The sequence below is a fragment of the Arvicanthis niloticus genome, chromosome 1, assembly GCF_011762505.2.
Source record: "Arvicanthis niloticus isolate mArvNil1 chromosome 1, mArvNil1.pat.X, whole genome shotgun sequence".
NCBI lineage: Eukaryota > Metazoa > Chordata > Mammalia > Rodentia > Muridae > Arvicanthis > Arvicanthis niloticus.
Genome location: NC_047658.1, coordinates 62,249,742 through 62,265,398, shown reverse-complemented (window position 1 = coordinate 62,265,398; position 15,657 = coordinate 62,249,742). Strand labels below are relative to the sequence as shown.

The window sequence follows — 15,657 nt, the reverse complement described above, 5'->3', positions numbered from 1 at the left end:
TGGGCTGGCAGCAGTGCCTTCACCTGCTGAGCCTGTCATGATGCCAAAAGACACATTTCAAGGAACTTTAGTCAGATACCCACTCGGTACATGTCTAAGGAACCTTAGTCAAAAATCGACTCAGTACATGTCAAGATAAGAGTCCTTCCCTGACTGTTCTGGTCATCTCTATCTTTATCTTCAGGGTCATCTAGTTTGGGACTTTAAGCTTCTCTGATGCTTTACTGATACTACTTTCATAACTCATCTTCAGCTTTATCTATCAGGACCAGAATTTTGTCTTAAACATTTCTTTTGAACTCTGTGACCACGCCCCCATTTTTTGTGTGTGTGTCACATATATATACACACATTTACATACACACACACACACACACACACACACGTACTGGGCAATAGTTCTAGCCTTCACCACTAGTACTTATTAAAACCCTTCCCATTTGGCAACTGCATCTCTAAATGTCCTTCATGGATTAGTCATTTGAAGTGCTTTCTGCCTATCAGCTCCTAGTAAATAGCTGCAAATTGTGTTCACTTTTTATATCAAAGTTTAAAACTGTGGAGCTGAAGAAACTGACACAGAGAAAGGCCGGGCCTCATCCAGGGTCTACACATCTAGGAATCTTAGTCACACGTAGCTCTCTTGGTTCTTCTCTTGGATCTCTGGTTATTTCCTCGGCACTCACAGGCAGAGGCACTGGGATTACAGCATAAACCACTTCAGAGAGGGAGCTTTGCCCACGGCTGACCATCTAGCATGAGGCTAACATGTAAATAGTCAGGTAATAGATGCTATGGCTGATTTGAGTAAAGATCCTTGGTCCTGGTCCAGACCTGAAGTCTCCTAATTATAAGAGCTTATGAAAGTCACTTCCTGTTCCCATTTTAGCTCCCTCCTTGTCTTACAGGAAATTAGTGAGATGACTTCTTTTATAGCATTTAGAATCCTCATTGTGAAAATGTTTCTTCCTGCCTCTCTACCGCTCCTCTTTTTCCTGCTTCTTCTCCCCCTCCCTCCTTTCTACAGGCAGAGGAGAAAGGCAGTCAGCTTCACTCTTTGGATGGATGATGCCTTGGTTTGAGGAGCTGACAGTTGCTTTTCATCTCCTGATTTGGTCATTTGACTTCACCCCCAGATCAATATATGGGAGGTCACTATACAGCACTGGTGACCCAGGAGTCACTGAAGGCAAACCAGTATAAACTAAACACAATAACAGAAGTGCTTTTTCAATACTGCAAAGTCTGATTTAATAAATCTCATTTGAATAATTCTTATTTCCTGCTTGAATAAAGGTGGTGGTGGTGGTGGGGGGAACTTACAAATAGAGGCAGATTCATCCTGCAGCTGAGACTTCTGGCCCTCAGCCAATAACTATTAGGAGACAGAACGAGACCCAGGGATTAGGACTCCCAGTAAGGATTCAGGTAGGTGGCAGGCAGACTAAAGAGGTAGAAGAGCATTGGTTGCTACTTTGGGCTCTTGATAGCGTCCACACAGAATCTTTCACCTGAACATTTCTTTTTAGGGGTATCATAATTTATCTTCAAGTGGATTATATTTTCTCATGGCAGTCAGGAGGGTGCATCATATTCACAAAGAGGGGACATCTGAATACCCTGAGTAGTCTCAGTACTTCATCGTTTTCTTAAGCACAGAAAAAAAAATCAAATATTGTGTGCTCATCTTTGAAGAGTAGAAGATACAAGGAAGAATTTTTATTTTTTTCACCATTTTTTTTTAGACTGTAGGTAAAAAACAAGGAAAACATGTACACACATGTCAAGAAAATAAAATGCTCTTGGAACCTTCAGGCTGCCGTCAGTGACACACACCAGTCCTGTCTGTGCCTGCTGCACGGCTTGACATGCTGATTTTTATTTCTATAGTAGTCACTGGGTAAGTCTGACACTGTAAATCAAGTGCCACTTTAAATCCAGAGACAATACAGTCTTATTTCCCCCCTCGAATGCTGTTTATGCTTGGGAAGAGAGCTTTGTACCTTGTTTGGATACAGTGTTCCAACATCAATTTCATTCCACCTTTGGGGAAATATATATGAGGTACTTAGCATATATGCCTGGTAAACAGAACTATAAAACAAATGATCAAGTCTCTGATTCAGAAATGAAGAATTTCCATCCAAATAGAAACAACTTCATTTGAATGAATGAAGAAAATGTGTTGCATATATACCATGGAATTTTAGTCAGCCAAAATGAAGAATGAAACTGTGTTCCTTGAAGGTGAATGTGTGGAACTGGATAGCATCATGCTAAGCAAATTAAGCCAGTTTCACAGCAATACCCATTACTCTAAGGTCCTAGAAATGTGGGGTATTCATATCACCTTTGACTGCTGTAGTGGTGGATGTAGTCAAGCACATGGGGCTCTACCATTATGTGTACTCAATCAACTATAACTGTTTCATTGACTTGCCAGATACCATAGCCAGGCTTCCAATCGGAAACAGTGAATAGTGGAAACTAAAGAAAGAAGGGAAGACAGAATATAGAAGCCCACCCTTAATTAAGCTAGCTATTGTTAAATGGGACGGGGTTAAGTTTTCTCTTAAATGTTAAGTTTACAACAAATACAAGGCATGGATGGTAAAAAGGAGACTTTTAAGGGTGAGGAAAGGGAAGAGGTGGAACAAAAGAACAAAAGAGGACAATGCCATTGGGAAGGGTACGTAGGATTGAAGTATAAATGCATGTATAGAAATGTCACAAATCAATCTACTGCTTTGTTCATATCTACCAAGTAAAGATTGCTGCAGTAGATATTGAGAACATAAAGTGATGGGTTTCCAGTGTGCATAGAGATACATACAAAAGATAGAATAGGCACAAAGGATGGGGGCTGGGAAGGATTCAGAAACATGTGTTAGATGAGAATTAATGAGTAACTGAGTGACTATCACAGAGAACTGACAAGAGTAGACCTTGCCTGAAAGAAGAATGGCATACTAATGATGGCGTGCAAAGGAACCCCTGGCCTCCATCCTCCCCAACTCCACATGAAGGAGGATTGGTAAGAAGCTATGTGGAAGGAGCAGAGCACAGAGGAATGGTAGAAAGAATTAGAAGATGCTATCAGTTACAAATGGCCCCATAGGTATTCACTTCTGTTGAAGAAAGAAGTAATGAGCGAGGGGCTCTTCTGTTTTTCTATAGAATCAATGCACATGGTTCAGAAACCATATTTTTTTTATCAGAGTACTTGGAGTTTAAGTCCTGGGGAAGAATTCTGAATCTGACAGAAGAGCTGCACAATCTATTCTAAAAGTCTGGGCACATTTGTCTACTTACTGTGAGATGACACAAAGCTGTAAGTAACAAGAATGAGATTAAAAGTAAATGGGCGAGAGCTTATTCTCAGGACTTTTCCACCCTCTGAAGATTTGAAATAGGAAGGTCAGTGTGGGCGGGGCTGCTATGCAGGGTGGCACAGGAGTGCTGCTTCAGGCAGACACCTGCAGATGCAGCTTAGAGAACACATGCTGTGCATGACACACAATGAGGCTGGAATATCAAAGGTGACCTTAGGGACATAACCACATACAGAGCAAGCAGCCACAGAGGGGACTGAAGTCTGATGAGTCTCAGAATTCTCTCAGCTGCTAGAGCTTGCCAGGCTCTGTCCCAGAAGCTGGGTAAACAACCAAGAGTGAGACCCAGCAGTGACCTGGCCATGGCAAAAGAATATGTTAAGTATACCATATGGTAAGTACCTTAGAGAACCATGTATGAGAGAACTAAGCCTTCCCTATCACTCTCACATCCTAAAGACACTTTGACACAGCAACCTTAACAGAGACATAGGAAGAAAACTGAGTTTTCTAAATATTACTAATCAGCTGATTTTGAGTTTTATTATGACATATAAATTCAATATACACATATAGTATAAAAACTGACTTTAAATTTGTAGGTAAGAGCTATAAGCACTTTGAAATTTGTATTGAAATGGACATTTACATGTGTTTGGATGACATAATCACAACAAATACAGTTAACACTGGAGGTAGAGGGACTGTCCAGAAAGATGGTTTTTCATAAGAGTCACCCTGATGTATTCCCAGCCTCATGGGGTCATGATAATTTAATGAGGAAAATCTTTATTGGTAACAAAATGCTTGCCTTATAAATGTTTTTGATAAATGTTAATTTACTTACTTTTGATAAATGTTAGTTGTATTCTTATTACATTTCGGAGGTAACACTAGCCCTGGTGGGATTCTTTGGTTGCTAAATGTGGACCTTGCCTATTACTGAGAAGAGAAAAGCAGTTCACTTAGATTTTGGGGTCACTTCTAGTAGGGGAAAACTTTCTTTAACAAAGCAGTTATCCCTCTGAGTACTAATCACAACTCTGCATAGGTATATGCAATGGAACTCCTGTTCTGGCTTCTCCTATGGCAGGCTTGCCGGTTGGGAGTTAATGACCACGAATAAAGAGTGACTGGGTTTATTACACACATTGAACTAGTGCTCCACATTTACTAAAGTGTTAACTCTTTGTGGGAACTGAGTACAAGTCTGTTAGAGAGGGAAATAATTCACTGTGGGGACTGTCCAAGAAAAAACATTCACCCCCTCTTCCCCCAGCAAAAAAAGCTCAACTATCAGTTTCAAAGACTGGGAGGGAAAAAATCTGTATAAAATATTCGTAAAGTTGTAAAAGCATCAAAGACAGGTGACATCCTTTTGCTTCTTTTCCTTCTGGGGAGCCCTGGCTTTCCCTGAGAGAGCTTGTGATGAGCTGGTCAACAAACCAGTGGTCGTCATCCAAAGTTTCCATATTTGTCAATGATAGAAACCATATAACTCCTATGGCTAGCAAAGGGAATGCTTCCCATAACTTCCTCAGTGGTACCTGAGTTTATCAATTGTCCTTGGTGAATGGAAACATAGTTATTGCTACACCCCAGCCTCCCCGGGTCATGATGCATTTTTAATAGTTTGGTGTCTTAGCCCTTTGTGAGGTCTTTGTGGGGCTTATTAAGTTATGATGAGTAGGTACATAGATAGAAAATGAAGAGTAAGTTATACATGGATAGTTTTGACTTGACTCTATGTTATGACTCAGTAGGTTAGTAGAGTTCATCTTCAATAAAGCAAGTCTACCGCTTTGCACATTGTAGTTTTCAAAAGTAACTGGCATGTCTCTGACAACCTGGCTGATGGGAGACCTGGGGATCCAGTACTGGATTTGCTGACTGCCCAGAAGCAACAGCCCATATGTTGAGAATGGCAACTTCCAAGGAAACCTATGAGTGTGTCATAGCATGCACAATACACATAAATAAATTAAAACAGTACAAGGGCAACATGACTATTTTTACTTGCTGGGACGCTCTAATTACTATCATGAGGAGGCTGTATGACTGAAAAGTTAGTTCTGAATCTTTTTCCTCCTTGCTTGTACCAGTGTGGTTCAGGCTTTGGCAGAGGGAACCCCTCTAGTCCAGAGGATAGCTCCAGGCCCTCTGCTATGAGTCAGGTTTACTGAATTCTCAAAGTGAATCTGAGTTTACACATGAATGACTCCCAAAGTAGAACTGGGTTTGAGCCAAGTTTTCTGAATAATACCTAATATTGTGAATTAGTAGTAGAAAAAAAAGGTTAACAATGGTTCATGCTCTCATCTGATAAAACTGGACTTGGTATTCATAGAACCATAAATTATGCTTCTATTTATATTTTTTAGTTTTAGCTCCACTAATTGAATGGGTAGAATCCTGTTATTGTGTAGGACCCTGCTATGCTTCCTGCTAGCTCTATGAGCTCGGTGAGTTGTCTTCTTTCTAAAGTTCAGTTTTGTTTTGTTTTGTTTTTTTTTCATCAGAAATGGACCCATTAACTGTGTTTAACTCACAGTTATTATAAATAGCAAATAAACAATACTTATGAAGATAATCTGTAGAACAATAGGAAGTGGAGTTAAGTGAAAAAGATCTTGCTTATGAGCATGACCTTGAGCTTGATCTTCTGGAGTGAAAAAGAAAAAATAATACTCTCTCTCTCTCTCAAAAAAAAAAAAAAAAAGCAGTTAAGAGATGTTCAGTGTGTGGGAAGTCCTTTCCCTGCAAGCAAAGGTCAAAACTAGGCTTTGTGCAAAGGAGTATAGGAAGAAGTAGGGGCAACTTCCCCTTCCTTTCCACCCTTGTAAAGGGGACATAAACCTATGGGGTGAGTACTGCTAAGAGCCTGGTTGCTGTTTGTGGGATGTGTGGGATACATGTAGACGTAGGTGGAGGTGGGAAAGAGGTACATGAATGCCTCTAGGATTGTTACATAGTATCTCTTTTATTATGGTTCTCATTTGAATATATCATGTGACAATAAAAGATATTGGTCACTCTGATATCAAGCCTTTCTATTATACCTGTGTGTGTGTGTGTGTGTGTGTGTGTGGCACATACATTTTTATCATGCTCAGTGGCGTCTCTGAGATCCTTGTTGTAATATAACATTGAACCACTATCCCCAAAGAATCTGATTTCACTGTCCAATCTCCAGAGCTGAGTCTAGGCATCTTCATTTTTAATATAAGCCTTTGCTGATTTTGTGGGCACTGCAGGTTACTTTACTGTCCGAGATCAACTAGTAGATATTTTATAATTACTTTTCTCATAGCTTTACTGTGGACCTCGGTCAGGCTGTCTCTGTTTCCCTCTTCTATCACTGGAATGGACTCTTGGTCTATTCATGGCCTAGTTCATGACTCCTTTGCCTTCCCTTCTGACACCCCAGCCTTTGTGCTGAAATGACACCAGTCATCTTTGGCTTTTGTAGACACATAGAGCCATGTCCTGTCTTATACATTACCATTTCCAACTACACAATTCTTTTGCATCTGGTTATTTTTGCTGTTCCTTTGATACTCATTTTGGCCATTCTTTCTTCTGAGCTCCAAAAGAAGCTTAAGTATTTCTGGACTGAGTTCAGATAGTACCCTGTGCTCACCTCTCTTGCAGGGATTACTCAATTCTGTTCATTACTCACACATAGAATAATTCATGATTCCCAAATGTAGGCACCATGCCTTATTGATAAATGTACTTCAATTCTCTACATCACTACCTGGCTCTAGGTATAGCTTCAAGATGGAATTAAAAAGCTTAAAAATATCTTGAAAAGCAACAGCATGAGAAAGGGATATAGCACAATTAACAAATGTGTCTTTGATGTTTTAATTTAGCCAACTGTCACCAACTAAATCAAAGCTTAATCAAGCTAATGAAAGTAACATTGAATTTGAAACACTTAAATTTTTCACAATTTAAAAAATGTTTTCTCTTTCCTTGGGGATGAAGTTAGCCAAATACATTGAAATGCCAACATACATAATTGCAAAATAGGGTTGAAAATATAATTGAGAGGTGCATAAGCGAAATTTAGTATAAAATATGTATATATGTGTGTGTCTACACATGTGTGTAGTAGATAGTATTTTTCAGTTACATATTGTATTACATTTGGAATATAAGGTTTCAGATTAAGTTTGGTATTTCAATAGCAATATTTTTATATTCAAGACAATCTATAGAACAATGCATATGCAGAAAAATACATTAGAAACATTACTTATTCTTAATGCCGTTTCATTGATCTGTCTGGAGGAGAAACTCCCCAACCTGTTGAGCTGCCTGCAGGGTGTGCAGTGAACTCCAGTTTTCCAGATTTTGCAAACTGCCATCATGCGAGGATAGGCTTCTACTGATATAGCTGCCTTGGAGTAATTTCTGATCCTATGTATTACTCCTCACCCACATGCCTGTAAAATACTCCAATAAAACTTATTGGCTTACCAAGCTGGGCTTTGGTGGTAACCTTACATTGCTCTTTCATTGGTTTCCTATCTGGGTGAGTAGATATTTATTCATGGCTTCTATGGAATAGTGTCACCCAGCACCCTCTGAGAGCCACCTGGAGAAGCCATTTCCACTTCTCTATCAGATAATTATCTGCATGCTACTTGGGAGGCCTCAGTTGACAGAGGAGCTTGAGGTTTAGAAAAATGTGATTATCATGTTCGAAAAGAGCATGACTTAGCAACACTACTCAGGTGGAGAGGTGACGCTGGAAACCTTCCTCTTCGTGCTTATGTAAGATGGTATTTCTGGTTAATCTGTATTGCATCCTGAGAAAGAAGAGAATGAGAGATGCCAGAGCCAGGAATGCCAGTTATGAAGCTTCTAGATGGTCTACGATGGAGAAGCGATGATAATCACCTAAAAAAAACGCTTTTTCTCATTTTTTTAACTTTGAGAAAAATCTCGTCTTTCTGTATGTCCACAAGGTAATATGACTGATGACTTTTCTTTCATCCCCTCTACCTGAATCTCTAGTCCATCTAAATGACATTTGAGCTGTTTTCCTGGCTCCTCTAATCTACAGATTGGCTCCATGAAGGCCTATAGATCTATTTTGCAGGAGTGTGTATGGGGGGGGGGGGCAGTCATAATTCATCTCTGAAAAGGTTACTTAAAATCTGTGACAAAAATCAATTTCTCTAACTCACGCTGGTAAGGCAAATATAATTCCCATTTTGCTAACAGAGCCATTGAATTGCTTTTATGATAAACGGTACAATCCCTGGCAACCGGCAATCTTGGGCTACATGAGAAGTTCCGAGAATCAATACGGTTTCTCAGTGCCGACACCAGTTTGATTCAGGGACACTGCTGTCACTGGCTTCCTTGAGCATCATTCTGCCTGTTCTTCCTCACTTAGCATCTGCTCCTACTAGGGTCCAAGGCCTTGCAAAAAGCGAACTGTTATCAGAAAGCACAAGGACAGACATTCACAGATGCTAATCCTCTTTGATTATTTCTTAGACATGGTTTTTGTTTTCCGTTGTCTCTTGCTTTTAGTTCAGATTTTCAGAGTTCCATACCTAGGATACTGCCACTTTCTCAAAGTTCTTCCATCATCCACCTCCAAACTGCCCTCCCAGTGTTCTCTGGGTTGCTCCTTTCCCATCACATAACCACAGTCTATGATGTAGTCAGCATGTGTCATGCAGACAACATGCTAAGTGCTCAGGCATCAATAAACACAGGTTCATATCTTTGTCTCAAAGACCTCACAGCACAGTCAAGTACACACTGTAATACAGGTACACTCGGCACAAGCTCAGAAAAAAACTACTAGGTCTGCTTTGGTCACCGCCTCCACAATTGTTCATTTTCTAGAGAATGAAGTACAAGCTTCCCAAAAGATTTAAGACATCAGAACTATCTTTCTCTGTCTGGGCCCTTTAATTCTCCCCTTAATAAAAGTGCATTTTGCAGTGAAGCAAATGCACTTTATTTCCTGCCTGGCCTGTGGCCTGCTCCTACCTGCCTCCCACATGTTATAAATTCCTCTGATCCCTTTAAGGCTGGCAACTCAAATTCTCTGAGTTTGTAAGCCAGAATTTCATTTCCTTTGTCCTTATGAGTAAGATCTCTGGTCTTTCTTGGGTTGTGGTGCTATGACTTTCTTCCTGTAGACACCAATTCTCTCCCAGAGAACATGTGCTTTTCTGGGCCAGCTGTTAGAGTGTAGACTTACTTCTCCATATTATCTCACACTGTCTGTGTGTCTGATGATTGATGAACCATGTTACCCAATACCTATGCCCTCATTTTATTCTCCCAGGCCACTGTAGTGGGAGGATGTAGCCCTTAGCTTACTTTAGAGATACATACATCAAAGAAGGAAAAAAAAAGTTTCCCTCTTTCTAGGTTTAAATGTCTGCTTGAGTTAGTTTTTGACAAAGCTAAACTGAACTCAATTTTATTCTTCATTTTTCTTACTGCACAAGTGCGACATGTCTCAATGGGACATGCTACAGTAAACAAATAATGAACTTTGGGATCAGCCAGGCATGAGTTAGACTTACTTTTCTAAAACTCACTTTAAGTCTGCAAAGAAGTAAATGATTTCCTCTGGAATTTTATAGTGGTGTTTAAAAATGTATGGAAACTGGATTGTTACCACTTAGACTCCTACTACTTTGTGTATATGTAGCTTCAAGTATGAGACAAGGTGTGTTCACATATGGCAGCCAGATGTCAGCTCATATCACCTCCCATTTTTCTTGGTGAACCAGTAAATTTTATTGGGGTTCTTTACAGAAATAATGTGAGAGATTACTTATAGGAGCAGAAACGGGTCAAAGACAGTGGAATCACCAAAGCCCATGACAGCATATGTGATGGTTCACCAAAGCTGAGGATCTAGAAAAGACTGTACAGCCTGCATACAGATCAAGTTAGAGGCTGTCCCTTCTCAATTACTCTGCTATATAAACCTCTTCCAGGCATAGTCCCTTTTATTACACACTCCAGGATCCACAGCCCAGGGAAGAGTGCAACCATAGCAGGCAGGATTTCCTACCGCAGCCTACTACCATGTTTTCTGAGACAGAAATTCCACTTTGTTCTTATGAAAAATGGTATAAGATGAGTGATTACATATTGCATGGGAGGGCTCACTCTCACCTAGAATTCGCCTCCTAGGCTAGACAGGCTGAGTACTAGGAATTTACTTGCTCTGCTTCTTGAGCTCAGGGATTACAAACACTTGCTACCATGCCAGGTTTTCATATGGATTTTGGAATTTCTGTGCTGATGTGAGAGGAGAGGCACTGTACCAACTGAGGTGTCTCTGCAGCAGCTCTCTGCATGTTTAAGAGTGTCCACCTACCCTTTTCCTGCTATCCCAGAAGGAAGAGAAGCAGAATGAGCTACCATTTCCGTTCTAGTTTACACCTTAGGAGAGGTTTATGGTGCAAGTGGGATGGTTGTGCACAGACACACTTACCACCCCTTGCTGACACTCTTCAGTAAGGATATAGACACTGCTCTGCATCCTAGCCTACATGCGTTTCCCTTCTCTAGTTATAGGGATTTAAAAATGAACAAGAACAACGAAGTCCAGTATGGAATCATTCTGTCCAATGCAGTGCAGCTTGTCCTTGAAACTTAGGCATTTTTTAAAGGCCTCTCAACAAGTAACAGAATGACAGGTTAGGAAAGTAATGAAAAATGTTCCAAGAACAATAGAAGAAATTAAAGGGTGATGTTCAATCAGAGAAGATTATCTGGATGAAACTCAAAAGGAACTTCACAAACATTCCTAGGCAGAACTTGACTATCCTGAGACTGGCAGTCCTGAGATGGCTCTCAATAGCCTCATCCTAACAGATGACTGTTTGCAGTATAGTGTTCAAGATGGGCTGGAATTATCCATGCCATCACTATAATAGCCCACTTCTCTACACATTCAGACATAGAATTGCAAAGTGCAGCATGGGAAAGCAGCAGTGTTGGTACTTGCAGAGATCAGAACTCCAAGTTCCATCTGAACTTTTATATGAGTCTTGTTATCTTCCCTGTCATCCCCCTTTGCTGCCACTGCCACTATAACCTCCTTGGTCTCCTGTGCCCTACTCACTTGATTCTCCTTCAAGTCCACTGTCATGTGCATGCTTTTGCCCGTATGTGCAACTATTTCCTGATTAAACTACAAGATCCTGTTCAAACATCACCTCCTCTTTTAACCCTGTATTCTCTCTGTGATGGTTAATATTTATGATCAACTTGATATGATTTAAAATCACCAGGGAGACAATCCTTGAGGTATACTTGTGAGGTGAAGTGAATGAAAAGTGGAAAGTTACTGAGCACGAGCTTTCATTTCGCTCTGCTTCCTGAATGCAGAGTTAACGTGACCAACCGCCTCAAACTCCTGCCATCATAGGCTGTTGCTGTAACAGACTATGTGACTCCAAATATGCCTTTCTTCCATTAAGTTGTTTTTGTCAGGGTATTTTATCCCAGCAACAGAAAAATAATTAAGTCATTGACCCAGGCATGAACAACTCAGCAGTGGAAAAGGCATGTTAGGTTGTTAAAATGACCAATTTTTTAAATTGGATATTTTATTTATTTATATTTCAGGTGTTATCCCCCCCCCCAAGAAGCCCCCATCCCATCTCCCCTCCTCCTTTTTGCTTCTATACCATCTTAATTACATGTAAGTATTAAGGTCAGTTCTAGGTTGAGGAACTAACAATACAATAGATGCAAATAGTCAAGGAACAAGCAAGACAATAACACAAATAGTCAAAGAACAAGCAAGGTAATAAACAAAGTTCCATGATCACTCCCATGATAACTATTTCTAAGGGCTTATCAGGATGACCAAAATATCTGAGCCTAGGTCCCTGTTGTAGAATCTGACATTGGCCAAGGACAAGAAAATGTGCTTTAGGCAGGAATCTGACATTAGGCTGGAACAAAAAAGTAATTTTAGGCAGGAATCTAGATCTTAGGCTAGAACAAAGAAGTAGGCTTCAGGCATGAAAATGACCGACTTTAAACCTGACTCTTTACCTTCTTTGCTAATGGTGTGATCGTCTTGCAAAGGCTAAGTCTACTGATTTTTAAACAGAATACTACAGTTTGCAAAAGTTACGGGATGATCCCTGTGATGCTGTATAATTATTATGTTGACTCTTATTGTCTTTGTGAAGTCACTGAGAGATTTTGCCCTTATTGGTTGCCTCACAAGGTGCCTTAAACAATATCTCATGCTTTGTAGCAGTTAATGTTACTGTAATCAATACCCAGTTCTGGAAAAGTGACTCAAGCATAAACAAGCCAGTTAAAATTTAAACTCTTTTATGAAGTGTTCACTGGTCACTCCTAGGCTATACAAGTCCATAGCCTGTATCTGACATAGGTAGGTATTCAATTAAAGTTCTCTGCTATGTATCATCTGTATGCAGGAAATAAATAGGACATCTATTATTACATTCTCATCATGAATCAATAAAAATTTCTACCATTTTGGAGGCTGGAGAGATGGCTCAGTGGTTGAGAGCATTGGCTGATCTTCCAGAAGATCAATTCTTAGCAGCCACATGGCAGCTCACAACTCTCTGTAACTCCAGTCCTAGAGGATCTGACATACATGTGGGTAAAACACGAATATACATATAATAAAGTGTAAAAAAAAATCCCTAAAAGTTTTTCTACCATTTTTGTATTGAAGTGGTGGTTGTTTTAAAGGACTCTATACCATGATGTCATAGACTCTCATTTTTAAGAATAACACCACATGTGCAGATGAATTCCTATTTCACCTAAATATTTTTGGGCAAAGTAAAATATTATGTCACTGGGCTTCTCAATGATATCTCTAGATAATATACAAAAGACAACAGTGCAGCTTGGTTAACCAAACAAAGCCTTGGCAAATGATCTACTCTAGCTATTTTCATAGTGACCCCTATTGACCATAACTCTTAGTATCTACCCTCCCTCCTACCAAGCCACATTTGAAAGGAAAAAAAAAAAAAAAAAAAAAAAAAAAAAGCAAAGAATGTGGTGAGAAAAAGAATAGGATGTAAAAAAGTAAAGAATGGGATGTAAAAAGGTAGGAGGAGTTATTTCACAACACATCAACGAGGCATTAGTGTGGTCCTCAGGGGGGAGGCGAGATAAATTCAACATGGCCCTGAAGAGGAAAGCTGGAATGAGTGGGGGGAGGGGCTTGGTGAATGCCCTTACCACTAACTGACATTTGCAGAGCACTAATGTGTCCTCAGCAGTTCCCTGTGGGCATCCTGCTTACAGCAGCAGGAGAACCTGAGGATCTTAGTATCAATAGGGACTAGGAAAAGCCTGACTGGTGTGAACAAGTCTTCAGACTAATGGGCCTAGGAGTGACCAGAGAACTAGAAACTAGAATTGCCTTTTTGACAACTATATTTTTAAATGACAATAAAGTTCTATCCAATGTCATCCTGAAGGGTAACAGAACTAAACTCCTTATTCTCTGAAAGGAAAACGAAGAGACCTGCCTTTGACCCCCCTCTCCTCTGAGATTGATACTTCTATCACTATGTTAGAGATTCTGGCCAGGAGAATTAAGTAAGAAAAAAAAAAAAAAAAAAGAAAGAAAGAAAAAGAAAAGTCAAGTCATCCACATTGAAGGGGAAAAATAAAATTCTTCTTTTGCATATGATATATCTTCTATATAACAAATTTTGAGAAATTCACTGAAACTGTCCAAACTACAGATGTTATAGGATATAAGATTTACATGAAGTGATAACAATATTTCTATACATTTGCCATAAATGATCTTAAATGAAATTAAGCAAACAATTTACATGCAAAGACATACAATTGGAATCTGGTGCCTCTTCATGAACAAAACTAACTCAAAATTGGTTAACACTTTAACATAAGAGTTACAACTATAACTTCCCTACAAGAAAATACAACATAAATCTTTATGACCTTGGATTAGGCAATGTTTCTTAGACATTGCGTTAGAAAGCAACAAAAGAAAAATAACTTGGAAAAAAAAATAAAAAACAAAAGCTTTTGTATCTCAAAGAACACTGTCAAGAGAATAGGATGAAAACAGAGAAAGCTGAAGAAAACAAAGTGCTAGGAAAGCATTTATCTGAAAAGTCTTTGGAGACAGAGTACATGGGTGCTGAGATGGCTGTAGTTAAAGTGCTTGGACAAAAGCAAGAAGACCAGAGCCCAGATAGTCAGAAACCATGTAAATGCTTGCTGGGTGTGGTTGCCTGCCTGTAGTTCTAGCCTTGAAAGGCAGAGAAGGGATCCTCAGATCAAGCTACCTAGCAAGACTAGTGGTACTGGTGCATAGGTTTGATTGGAAGACACTGCCTCAAAGGTGAAAGAACAATGGCAGAAGATTTCTGACATAAATCAGATACACGTATCTCCATATACATCCTGCCACATAGGTGTCCCCTACTGCCAGTGCCCCTATCCACACAATAGACACATACACATTAAAAAGTGAAGAAAAAGGTTTTACATGCCGCCCCGCCCCCAGTATATAAAGAGACTCTGGAACCCAGTAACAATAATATCAGAAAAATTCCAACTTAAAAAATTCAGACTGAATCTGAATAGACATCTCTCAGAAAAGATAGGCCAGTAAGTACATGAAAAGAAACTCACCAGCTCCACTGATGAGGAAATACAAATCAAAATCACACTAATACACCGCTTCATACAGACCAAGATAGATATACTTTTTAAAGACACATGATAACAAGTATCGTTCATCATGTGAGGAAATCGTAGCACACATACATTGATGATAGAAATGTGAAACATAGCCACTGTATAAAACCATCTGGCAGTTCCTAAAATATGCAGTGCAGAGCCATCATATTGCTGAAGGGATCAGTGATTTTACTGCACTATGTAATCAATGAAAATAAAAACATGTCCATTTCAGAATCTTAATATAAACATTCATGGTAGCATTATCCACAGTAACCAAAAAGTGGAAATACCACAGATGTCTGTCAACTGATGACTGGATATGCTAAATGTGGTATGTTTGTACAATAGAATTTTATACGCCAAAAAGGAAATGAAGTACTTATTCATTCATGCAACAGCATAAATGCAACTTGAAAAAATAATGTGGTATGGAGTTACAAGTCATAAAGAAGCACATTCCATTTATATGAATTGATGAATTATTTACTGGCATATCTATAAGACACAAAATAGGTTATTGACTATGGTTAGGTAGGGAAGGGAGGCTGAGGCATGGGAAGTGACTATTAACCTCTACAGAATTTTTTTATGAAGTGATGAA

At 39.5% G+C, this 15,657-nt stretch overlaps 1 protein-coding gene across 28 annotated transcripts in view; it reads right to left on the bottom strand.

The window, feature by feature from the left end:
- Dlg2 (discs large MAGUK scaffold protein 2) overlaps positions 1-15,657 on the bottom strand; it is a 1,841,012-nt gene that overhangs the window by 48,242 nt on the left and 1,777,113 nt on the right. The gene's annotated exons all lie outside the window — the stretch shown is intronic.